A 13,416-nucleotide genomic window follows, 5' to 3' on the forward strand; every position below is an offset into this window, starting at 1 on the left:
CCTAAAATGCTGCCTTCTCTGTACAAACACCCCAGATATGTGTGCACATGCACATATCAGCTAATATATGTCATTCCTTACAATTCCTTATCGTGTTCTTCCATCAATGCATCGATCACAGTATGGCACAATCCGTTTATAAATCACTCTCATTTACTAGAATATATGTGGCTGACTGGAACTAAAAGGACCTAAGTAGTTTGAAATAGCTAAAGTAATGTTTACATAATAAAACTTAATTTAGGTCACTTAATTTACATTGCTATGTTCTTTTAAAGCAAACTGTTAAACTTTAACTAAAACTTCCAAGTCTTTGCTATATTCTCTCTTAAATATGTAACATAAATCCCCCATAGGCCATAAAATTAAATGTTGTACAGATGATTTACTGCCATAATTTCACAGTTCAGTGATTTTTTTTGCCCTTTCGAAGCATAAAGTATAATTAACAAGGAGGATAAACAACCTAGGATAACATAAACTGAAACCTTTGTAATTTATTATTTCAGGTATTCCCAATCTATTCCTAACTTCTACCCAATCTTCGATACTTTTCTGTTTTGATTTTCATGTTACTGCTCTGACTATAAATTTTTCTCTGTGCATTCAGCAAAAACACACTCAGTTTTCAAAACATGCCAACAGTGCAGTCACACTGGATTCCATTTACAGAACTCCTCTGAATGTGAATAAAATTGTGATAAACCAATGTTTTTCAAAGAACTTTTAGTCATAGAAGGTTGCAACAAATAATAGTAATTTTAATATACATGAGAGAAAATTTGAACCTGCTCTTTTTTTGGTCATATAATTTCAGACTTAGAGCAAAAATAGTGCAAAACTTCCCCAAATAACCAATTCCCAGCCTTTCCAAATGTAAAATTTTTATAGTGTTTGCTTTGTTATTCTTTACCTATCTATATATCTACATATATTTATATATATATCATATTTGTAAACATGTATTTATCTCTCTATATATCTATTTCCTTCTGAAACATTTGAGAAAAGAAATGCAGTTCTCCTATGTGTAATGACAAAATAAGTAAGTGAGTGACACAGTGGCATGGTCTCTCTCACCCACCATATGCATTTGGTGTCTACGAGCCACTTCCCCGCCCCGGCCTGCAACCACCACCAACAGACACACGAAGGAGGAAACAGAGCCACCAGGCTGGTTGGTGATCAGTTGCTGTTTATTCCATTCTCCACATATGCCTGTTCCAGTTTTATTAAGTGCCCCATTCCAGTCTTACACTGCCCCTCATTCCCATCTCCTCCTGTCCCCCATGCTAGTCTTTCTGTGTTCCATCTCGCAGCCTTGGTCTCGCCCCTACCTCCAAGCATTGGGGGTAGCAACTATATACCTAGGTCAAGTAGCACAATCAACATATGAAAGCCCTTCCTTCCAAGGAAGATCTTCTAAGATAAGACAAAGCTGCAAGAGTGCAGCTAGGAGGTCTGCTCAAGGGTGAAATACCATCTACAGGTGTGTTTCTCCTTTCCTTAGTCCAACAGCCATTTAAAAATTTTTCTTAATTCTACTTCTTCATAATATTAGTCATTTTGTATGGACACAGTAAGAGATACATTACGCATGTAGGGTGGCTCTCCTGGGGACATCTCACTATAGACCCCAGACTATAGTGCTCAGACCAGATTAGTTTTTCCTAACCCTAGCAGGGTCCTAATCCAGTTATTACTCTTTGGATCATGACAGAATTTGTCCATGACCATGCTCTTAACTTCACAATCACAAATCACAAATCATCCTGTTATTCGTCGATTGCCTCGAGCAGGCCCCAGTAACGTCTCCTTCATCCTAGCCCTGAGATTATATTCAAGGCTCTTTAGGAGAATGAGACCCATCATTGTTACTGGTATTTGGCATATTGGGTATGCCACGGGGAGTTTGCCAGACTCTGCCATGTGGGCAGGCTACATTCATAGCCTGCCAGTTTGTCCAAAGTAGGAATGAGATAATAAGATGTCATAATAAGATGTCGCACAGCCGCAAATGCGACCGCGTGGTTCCAGGAGCTGGTTTTTATAGTCTCTGGGTCTTGGCCGTTGATGGGATTACACAGCGCCAGGGGGCCAGTTGGTGGGTGTGTCCCCCGCCTACTGGAATTTGGAGGATCTGGGTGTAGGATGCTTGGCCCCAATCCGAGTAGGCTTGGAGATCTCGGCCCCGGAACCTGCGTGGCTTTGTCCCTCTGCCAGTACCTTCATGTGTGTGGAGAGTGGTCTCAGCATGGCGGTGGCTGGTCCTGGAGGTCTTCAGCTGCCGGAGCCCTGGTCGGGGCAGGGAGGAAAGCTCTTAACTTATAGTTAAATATTATGGCACTTGGCCTGACCCATGTCAATGCCAGAGTAACTAACAACTTGCCCTGGGTCCATCCAGTCCCTCATCAGGACTCTGCTTTTTAACTGCTAGGAACTAAGGGCAGTTGAGGTTTAAGTCGAGAAAACAAATGCCCAGGGGTGAATGTTATTCGGAATCAATTAACTCCCTAGTTACAAAAGCATAGCATTAACTGTCTTCCTGTGTCTATACAAAAAGGACACTGCTCTAAAATAAACTATGCAGAAGGACATAAGGGAAAGAGAAAAGCAATATTTCACTTACAAAGACAAATCCAGAGATTTTGAGGAATTTGTCTTTACAAGTCACAGGTACTGCTGTGACTTAGGGGAAATAGGTGATTAACCAGTTCGGGGCGAGGGAAGAGAACACAGAGAAGTTAAAAGATAAATGCAGAGGAATGGGAGTGCCTCGGGAGCATTCTGATGGGTGTAACCCAGTATAAACCTAAGCTCCTTGCAGCCAGGGAGAAACAACAAACCAATATTATCCTACACTCTTGCTTCTAAATAGTGTGTTTTCCTAAAAATTAAAACATTTTCTTAAATAACCATAGTACTTTTGTCAAAGTCAAGATACTAACATTAGTGTAAAAAAATCTTTATTCAAAATATGCCAGTAGTGTTCATTAAGCCAAATCTATACCAGTATCCAATTCAGTGTTGTAATTTGAATTTAATTGCTCTGTCTCATTAGTCTCCTTTAATCTGGAAGAGTTCCCTAAGTTTCTTTATTTTAAGTATGTTGACATTTTTGAAGAGAATAAATCATGTGTTTTATAGAATGGCAATTTGGCTTTTGTCTTGCATAGACTATGCTTTTATTTTTTATGTTTTGAAAGAATATAAGAAAAATAATGTTGCTTTTTGCTTGATGTGTTATAGCATAAGCACACAGACAAATTTGTCACACTACAGACAAAGTTAGAATTACTTCGTAAAAGTGCTATGTGTCAGCTATGCTTATTATGAAGTATATTTTTCATCCTTAAAAATATAAGACTGTGCAAATGTACTTTCTCAGTTTTATCTGCTAAGTTTTATATCCGTTGATAATTTTAAGCAAGTATTTAGGAAGAGAGAGAGAGAGAGAGAGAGAGAGAGAGAGATTTCACACCAGAACTGGGATACAGGCAACTTCAGAATAGAGTACACACATTGATCATTCTTGACTAAAATAAATACTACACTTGAAGCTTCTAAGGAACTCTTTTTTAAAAATTAATATTTTTAATTTAATTAATTTATTTGCCATTTGTCATGCTCTATGGGGGATATGTGGTGTTGGGGGTGGGTGGGCATGTGGTACTTGAGGGTTAAATTCAGGAGTTTGTACATTCTATTAATTTACTCTACAATTTGCCCAATATCTCTGACTCTAATCCTTTGAATAAAGTGCTATGAAGTCCTTTTCTAAAATTTTTTGTGATTTTGTGAACTGAAGCAATAGTACAGTGGTTAGGGTGCTTGCTTTTCACATGGCTGACCCAGGTTTGAACATTGGCAACAAATACAGTTCTTGATTTCCTACCATGGATGATCCCTGAGCACTGAACCAGAAGTATGCCCCTAAGCACAACCAGGTTTGTGGAACGCCCCCAAAAGGATTGTGTGTGATTGTGTGTGTATTCTCATTAACTACTATCATTATTTATTTGAATTCTCAGTGTACCAGATTTGGCTAGATTAAGCCCTCTCAGGTTAGTGTCTGTATCCTTTTAATATGGTCTTGGCAGTTATCTAAGCAGTTCCTGATTTCCTGCTACAGCCGTATACTCCAGACTCATTTTGTACTTCCCCAGTCCTAGCCTTTCAATTAGCAGTTTATCTAAGGCTTTAGATATTATTCAGTTTAGTGAAGAATAATATTAAGTAACCCAAATCTAACACATTAAAAAATTCATTGCTACTCCTCTAAAAATTCTTATGACTATCAAGTGAATTTGTTTCTTGCTTCAACATATATTACTAGGTAATATATCCACGTATATATGTGTTTATGTCTCTGTCTACTTACCTTTCTAGTCATGATCAGTCAGTCAGCCAAACTTCTATCTATATCTAAATCTGATTTTATAATAAAATTTCAAATTCACTTTAAAAATTAATAACCTAATATCATATGATTAAAAATTGAGCTAGATTGGAAAGCATTTTCACTAGTAACATACCTATTAGTTCAGAATTCCTTTTTCGTTTATGGTACATAAAAAAAAAATTAGGTGAACAATGCCCATTGACTTTCCCTAATGCAATGGAATGTATAAACTGTAGCTTTTCAACTCTCAGGCTAGAGAGGTTAAGGCAATTGCTTCACACAGGGCCAACCCCAGTTTGATCCCTGGCACAACATATGGGCCCCCAAGCACTACTGGGAGAGATCCCAATGCTCCTAGCCCTGAGCTCCACTGGATGTGGCCCTAAACAGTAACCCCCTTAAGTAATAAGAATTTTTTAAATGAAATATAGAGGTCTCGGACTACAGGTACTAAACGCTTTGATTTTAGATGTAGGTTTGTTTTATGTCAGGGACTTAACCCAGGGACTTATACACTCAAAGCAAAGCATATCTCTACTTCTGAGCTACCTCCCTAATCCTGGGTTCTTAACTTTATGTGAACTTCAGGTCAGAGACAATTTCTTAATATACATATTGATAGCAGATGTCTCCTCTTCAAAAACTATATGCCTTATCCTTATCTTTGGCATACTTCCCTCAGAGCAAGGCAAAATCAAGTGTGTGTATAATGGTCTCTTTCAGACTCTCTACTGGGGTGGATTTTATGGTTCATTTGTTTTTTGTTTCTTTTTTTTGCATTAGGAAATCACATAGATGTATATTCTCTGTGGATCATCTTTTATAAATTCCTTAAAGCTTCTAATGCTTTTATATTCCCTATTTTTATTGCTTATATGTTTAAATTTTTTTCTGTATGGTCATCCTTTTTATTCTAATGGGTTAGGTCAACACATTTCTTATTCACTTTCTTAATCATTCACAATCCAAAATCTTCATGACTTAGCATAATGACTTTTAGTTCTTTCTCATGCTCTGTGGCCGGTATGAATTACCTGGGGATTCTGCTCCTCACAGTTACTCAGCAGACCAGGTTGTAAGACTCATCTCACATAAGTGTATGTCATTGTCTCTGCAGGAGGGAAAAGATGTGCAGAATTATACACTTTGTCCTTCAATATTCTACCCAGAAGTGGAATACGTCATTTCATTTACAAGTTCAGTAACCATACTTAACTTTAACTGGGGACTAGAGTATAATTCTATCATATGCCTGCAAGGCAAACCAGGAAATATTTGGTGACCTACTGATGAATACTGTAAACCATGTTCTTCCCAGGACATCAGTTTTTCTCTATTCTGTAAGCCAGACAGGTCAACTCATTGTACGAGGAACAAATATATGAGTTATATCTAGTTCAGTGAAATTTAAAGATCAGTAGCCCTGATAAAAGATTGGTACTTTCTGCTACAGAAAATGGTGTCTAGTAGAATTTCAAGTCCTGATTTGACTTCTCTTGATTTGAAAATTTATAGCAGGGGAAGACAATTATTTACCCCACTCCCACAGTCACTGCTGATCACCCCTAGAACACCGACCCAGGAAGAAAGAGCTCATGAGCACCGACGGGTATGGTGCAAGCACCATCCCCTTTTCTCCCAAATGAGGACTATGTTCTCCAGAAAGTTTCTGCTGCCTTCCTCCTGCTTATATAAAATTAGAGATCCATGTGTGATTTTATATCTCAAGCAGTTGCCTCTTTTATTCTAGTCTCTGTAGACTTAACCAGCTCCTTATTGTTTGATTCAGGAAGCTCTATGGGCCAATCATCACACCCACAGTCTGCAAGAAGGAAGGGAGGGAGGAAGGGAGGCAAGCCTTTCCCATTTGTTAGGGAGATAGCCTAAAGTATTGAACTGCATGCTTTGGGTGAGCCCCTGCTTCCATCCCAACACCATAAACATTTCCCATTTCCTCTTGTTTTTTTTTTTTTTTTGAGCTTTAGGTCTTATGCTCATCCTTCGGATTTAATCGCTGCTAATGTGAGAATATAATATTATTCTCTTTCCCTAAAACATTTTGTTTAATGGGAAAGACTTTCTGGACATTGCAATCTTCATAGGGAGGCTGAGATATTTACTCTGAGGTAATTTGATCCATTCCCACATTTCAAGAATTTGGATTATAGCAACTCAATCTAACCCCCCATGCAATTTGAGATTCAATCATCCCTTTTATACAAAGAATTCATAAGTATCTGTGTTACTGTTTGGATTTAAGACTTACTTGTCTTTTTCCAGCCTACACACCCTTAAATTTGAATATATCTTTCTTTGCCTTTTCATTCCTGCTCTCAAATCATTTCATTGTTTTACTATTTCTTAGTAACACATTGGAAGCACAGCCAGCAGAAAACAACACTGACTACTAACATTTTAAATTTTCTTTTCTTCCCTAGAGGCTACAAGTTCATAAGTATCTAAGCTATATTTTTGTGTTGGCATTGAATGTGTTACTTAATATCTTCCCACAGCACAATATGAATCTCCTTTTTATTTCTTTCTTTGGAGGAGATGGGTTTGGACCCCACCCAGCAGAGCTCAGGGTTTAGTCCTGATTCCCTGCTCAGGGATCATTCCTGGAGGGATTGGGATTGGACTGGGGCACTCTGTGGGGTGTGAGGGATCAAATCTGCATGAAAGACAAGCATTCTACCTGCTGTATTATCACTCTGGCCTCCTTTTCATTTTCTAATGCACTGCCTTATACTTGGGTTATTTTAGAAGATTTGTCCTATAAGCAGCATATTCTTTGAAAATCTTCAGTGCTCTATAGGATGGGCAACATTATGCTGCAGTAAAAATAACCCAGCTCCGATGTTAAAAACAAAGTTTATTTATTGTACACAATATTAGTCAAATGTAAGTTGGCAAGTGGGTTGACTCATTGTAGGTACACTGAGAGCTTGACTAACAGAAAAATCCCTCAATGCTTATAGGATTATTTCAGCAAAAAGAACAAAGTCTAGCAAACATTGGCTCATCAAATTTCCACACTGAAGAGTTAAATATCATTGACATATTACTTTGACCAAAACAAGGGATGTGATGATAAGGGAGAAAAACAGATTATAGTATTCAATTGGTAACACTAAAAAAAAAACACTAGTAATTACCATACTGTCTTTTCCTAATTTATTCATTTTTAATAAAAGTCAAACTTTCCACTGATATTCACACACTATTATGTTTAGCCCTGTACCTTACTAAATGATACTGAGTTCATTTGCAGGGAGTAAGTTAAATGTCATCATGGGATTGATAATAAGGGAGCACTGTAATTCAAAAACTGACAAGAGAAAGTGTTGTTAAAGATCCAAGTGCCAATTCCTGAAAGGAGATAATTATTTAACAGAGTAATTATTTCTGATTACAAAGACACAAGATTTTTCTGTTTACTTTATAATGGGTGATTAATGGCCTTAGTATAATAAACATTAAGCTTGCACACACATAGAAACATGCACATGTGTAAATATATGTGTGTATGTATATACATATTTGCAAAACATTAATTTTATTGTAGTTGTGGTAACATGGTTATAATAGTGCTGATATTTATGGGGTAATTTTGTGCATAGTGACTGCCCAATTACCACAGTTGTCCTTATATGCTTATTCTTTCTTCTCTACCCCTCAACCCCTCTCCCCCATTGCTTAGTAACCTTAGTTCTTTAGCCAAAGTTCAAATATTTGTTTATCATTGCATAGTGTTAAATGCTTACTTTTTTCCTTTATATACCACAAAAGAGTGAGATCATTGCATATTTGTTCTTTTCCCTTTGACTTATTTGTTTAAATTAACCTCATCTAATTCCATCCATGTTGTAACAAAGGGCACAATTTCATCTTTTCTCATAACTGAATAGTATTATTTATGTATGACGTTTTTTTCCTTATCACTGACAGATTGTTTCCATAGTTTGGCTGTTGTAAATAGTACAAGAATGAATATAGGTGTCCATTTCTTTTCAAATTAATGGTTTTGTGCGGGTTCAGCTCCTCTTTTCATCCTTTTAAAAAATGAGGTTGTTAGTGTTTTTGTTGTTGAAACTTTTAAAAAATTATTTTTAGTATCTTTACTATTTTTGGCATATAGAATACACCATGGATAGCTTTCCAGGCTCTGCTGTGCAGGCGGGATACTCTCAGTAGCTTGCCAGACTCTCCGAGAGGCTTTGAGGGCAGCCTCTAATCACCCTTGCTGGTGTTCCCATGGTTCAAACCATATTTGGTGCGGTAACGTTGGAAGATGGGTATTAAGTGTCTTATGATGTGTTGTGTGGCCACTTCATGGCCGTGAGGTCCAGAAAGCAACCTGGAGCGTGGCGGCAGCTGGGTGAGCAATTATAGCATGATCTGCCTGTTGTCTGTTGTCTACAAGCTGTTCACTCGACTCATCCCGAATAGGATTGGAATAACACTAGATGAAGGACAACCATGAGAGCAAGCTGGATTCTGAAAAGGATTCAGCACGCTCGACTATATTCACACAATAACCAAGCTCATTGAGATTTCTCAGGAGTTCAAGATGCCACTCTGTCTAACATTCATTGATTTAAAGAAGGCCTTTGATTCTGTTCAGACTGAAGTGGTCATCGAAGGCCTAGCCAAGCAGAGCATTCAAACTCAATACATCAGGATCCTCCGTGAGCTGTATTACTGATTCACTACCAGAATCTCACCATTCTACAAGGAAGTGATCATCCATGTCAAGAGAGGGGTTCGGAAGGGTGATACTATTTTACCGAAACTCTTCATTGCCACCCTCAAGAACGTCATACGACGACTGGAATGGGAAGGAATGGAAGCGAAGATAGATGGTCAGCAACTACACTACCTCCGCTTTGCTGATAACATTGTTCTAATAACACCAAACATTAGTCAGGTGGCACAAATGCTGGCCGACTTCGACCGTGAGTGTGGAAAGGTCGGACTCCAGCTGAATCTCATGAAGACAATGTTTATGAGAAACAGTCTGGTTCCTGACATTCCATTCGCTCTCAGTGGAATGAATATTACTGAATGCAATAGTTATGTGTACCTAGTTTAAGAAGTCAACATGACGAATTACCTGGTACCTGAGTTGCGCAAGAGGAAGAGAGCGGCTTGGAACACCTTCAATAGCGTCGAAGAAATAGCTAGGAGGACAAAGAACCTCTGGCTCTGGGCACATCTCTTCAATTCCTCTGTTCTTCCTGCATTGGCATACACCTAAGAGACCTGGGTCCTATGAAAACAGGACGAGAACGCTATTCCCAAAGAGGAATCAAAAGAGTTGGGCTTGGAGTATCACACTTCACTCAAAGGAGAGAAAGAGTCTGGAGCTCCAACCTTCATCGATGATCAAGAATCAGGGATGCTGTCTCATTTGCCAAAGTGTCAAAAATAAGATGGGCTGGAAACATAATGCAATTTGGAGACAACAGCTGGACTAGAGCCATTGCCAGTGGGATTCCACAAGACATCAAAAGATCGCGTGATCACCCACCTAGGAGATGGTCAGATTTCTTTGTCAAGACCCTGAACAATTGGTTCGAGGCTCTTCATGTTCCTGGAATGAGCAGATGCCATTGGGCTAAATTAGGATGCGAAAGGGACAAATGGAGACATTACTGGCACCCACTCGAGCAAATCAATGAGTAACAGGATGGCAAGTGATCAAGTGATCAACATTTTTAGTATCTTAGAGTACATTTTGGGGTTCCTTCAAGCTCAGTGCTCAGAGTATTCACGTAGTGTTGGGGGTCAAATCTGGGCCTGCTTCATGCAAAGCATGTGCGCACTCCTTTGAGCTATCTCCCTATCACTGTTGAACTTTTTAAGTTATTTGTAGATCGTATATATTAGCCCTTTGTCAAATGTATAGTGTGCAAATACTTTCTGTCATTTGGTAAGGTGCCTTCTTTTAGCTTTATTTTTTCCACAATGCAAACACTTTTAAATTTGATGTAGTCCCATTTATTTATTGTTGCTTTATCTTTACCAGTATAGTTGAATCATTGGCATCTCTGAAGACAATATCACAGAGAGTTCTGCCTATGCTTTCCTTCATGAATTTTATAAATTTGCATTTAATGTTTAGGCATTTAATTCATTTTGAATTAAACTTTATAGAGTGATAGCACAGTGGGTAGGGCATTTACCTTGCACAGGACCAACCTGGGTTCTATTCCTCCGCACCTCTCGGAGATCCCGGCAAGCTACCAAGAGTATTTCACCTGCACACCAAAGCCTGGCAAGGTCCCTGTGGTATATTCGATATGCCAAAAACAGTAACAACAAGTCTCACAATGGAGACGTTACTGGTGCCCACTCGAGCAAATCAATGAACAATAGGAGGACAGTGCTACAGTGCTATATGATATAAAATAGGGATTCAATTTCATTTCTTTCCCCATGTGTCTATCTAGTTTTCTCAGCACCATTTGTTGAAGAGAAGTTCCTTCACTTATTATACCTAGCTCCTTTGTTATTAACTATCCATCCATCTCTGAGTTTACTCTGGACTCTCATCCAATTCCATTGGTCTGAAAGTCTGCTTTTATCCAGTACTATATGGTAAAACATTTCATGGGAAGCCTTAATTAGAAGAATGTTGTTGATAGAGGTGAATTAAGAATTCAGAATTCTATAATATTTACTGCTATCACAAAGAAATTAAAAATAATTTGAGAAAAGTAGATATGATATATGTAAGAGTATAATAAATGAAAAATGCTACAATAATGAAGCTCAATTATTTTTTAGTCCACTCTTCATTGTTCACTCAAAGGAACAAATGATTCCTCTGGACCACAAACATTTAATACTAACAAGCACTATAAAATTTTATGATCAAATTTGTGAAAATGTATGTTGCTGGGAATTATACTATTTTAGTTATGCCACATTTTAGCTTCTAGAAACTTTGTTTACTGTCTATTTTTAAAAATAATAACAAGTAGTCGGTCTTTGGATCATTAACCCACTGTTGTACACACTCATAGTTAGATGGTAGACAGTATATATTATATATTAATTTATAATATAATTTAATTTATATCCATAAAAACCTATCTTGTTTTAGGATCTAAGAGCACAGGTTCTGAAATAAAATTACCAAAATTAGTTTCTGATGCGCCCTCTCCTCTCTGGAAAGAAAGATGGTGGCCGCATGGGAGCCTTGTAGACAGCAGGTTTGAGCTGGGGGTTGGGGGCGACAAAAACCTCATGGGAAGGGGGGCATTCCGGCCCATCCTTCACGCCCTACCGAGGTCACCAGTTGCCCCCCACGAGCGGCTCTCCGGCACAGCCACGACTCCAGAGCACAGAAACCAATCTCTTAATTATCTGACTTTTAGTAGAAATACTTCCAGGGTTAATAAGTAAAATAGCAGAAATCCAAAACCATGCGGCCGCGACAACATTTAATTATTGAACCCAGCTGTAGAAAGCAAATCATTTCACAATGCTTTTTCAGCATGTCTGATTTGGGGGGAAGGGGGGAACTCTAAATAATAATGGTGCATCTTTTATCTAAACAATGAATCTAGTCAAAGTAGATAGAGTGTTAACTAGAACTCATCTGCCTCACAGGAATTGGGAGGGGTGGGAGGTGGGGTTCTATTGGGGTTCATGGTAAAAAATAAGTATTGGTAAAGGGAAATGTGTTTGATATTTACATGACTGAGACCTGACCTTGAAAGCTCTGTAACTTTTCCCACAGTGATTCAATAAATAAATAAATTATGAAAAAAAATTAGTTTCTGATGCCACCATATCTCAACTGTGTATTATGTATTTTATGCAACAATTTCCTTCTATAAATTTAGTATCATAATCATACTTCATTTATTTTGTCTGAGGAGAAAAATGGGTTCAATAAAATAGAACATTTCGAACAGTAAATATGGAATAACAATTACTCAATATCTGTTAACTAATACCAGTACTTTTATATTAATATTACAGACAACTTGTTCAACTCTCACTTTAAACATCGCTTTAAATGACAGATGTCTTTATCAAAGTCAGCGCAAAAGCAATGGAAATCTTTCTTCTCCATTGCTCACTTGATAAGGTCGATGAGTACTCAAAAGGGTTAGTAAGTGCAAACATCAGTCATGAATGTGTTGCTTATTTCATCATTGCTCATGTGAGCATGTGAAGCTTATCTGCTTGCTGAATGGCAGTGTTCAGTGGATTCTGCTGAAAGAAGAAATACAATAGAAAATGTTGCTCACTACTCAGCCCTATGTACCAGTCCCTAGGTAGAAGAGACAAAAAGGGGCAAAACAACTGTATAGCCACTGACCCACTTAAGAATCCAAATGCTCAACTTGTAGTGAAAGGTTTTCAATAGTCAGAGAATGACTGTCAAGTGATAGATCACATTCAAAGCATGAGGCTCAGTGTTTGATTCCAGGTACAGAGGGTCCCTAAGGAACAATAGGAATTGCCTTAGTTTCCTTATCATCACAAGATGTGACCCTATAGCAATAACAACAAAAGGGACTTTAAAATAATAATCATATGGGTAATGAAACAGTAATGAGATACTACCTCATACCTCTTATGATCTGTTATAAAAGAATTAAATAACATGAATATTGTCAATAAGGTTGTAAATAAATGGGAACTCTTATACAATGTTAATAAAAAATATTACCACAGTGATTCAGAACAATATGAAAGTTCCAAAAAAATTTTTTAAATAGAACTACGTTATCCTGTAATTATACTTCTGAGATTTTGTCTAAAATAATTAAAATCTGAATCTTGAAGAGATATGTATAGTGGAAACATCTCAAATGTTCATAAGCAGATGGGTAGATCAATAAAATATGGAATAAACATCTAATGGAATATTAATCAGCCTTAAAAAATAATAAATTTCTGTTATATACTACCACTTTAATTAACCTTGAGGACAATTTGCTAAGTAAAATAGATCCGTCACAAAAGGACACATTCCTCATGATTTCACTTATATG

This window comes from Sorex fumeus, unplaced genomic scaffold (genome assembly GCF_029834395.1).
Source record: "Sorex fumeus unplaced genomic scaffold, SorFum_2.1 ptg000086l, whole genome shotgun sequence".
NCBI classification, from domain to species: Eukaryota; Metazoa; Chordata; class Mammalia; order Eulipotyphla; family Soricidae; genus Sorex; species Sorex fumeus.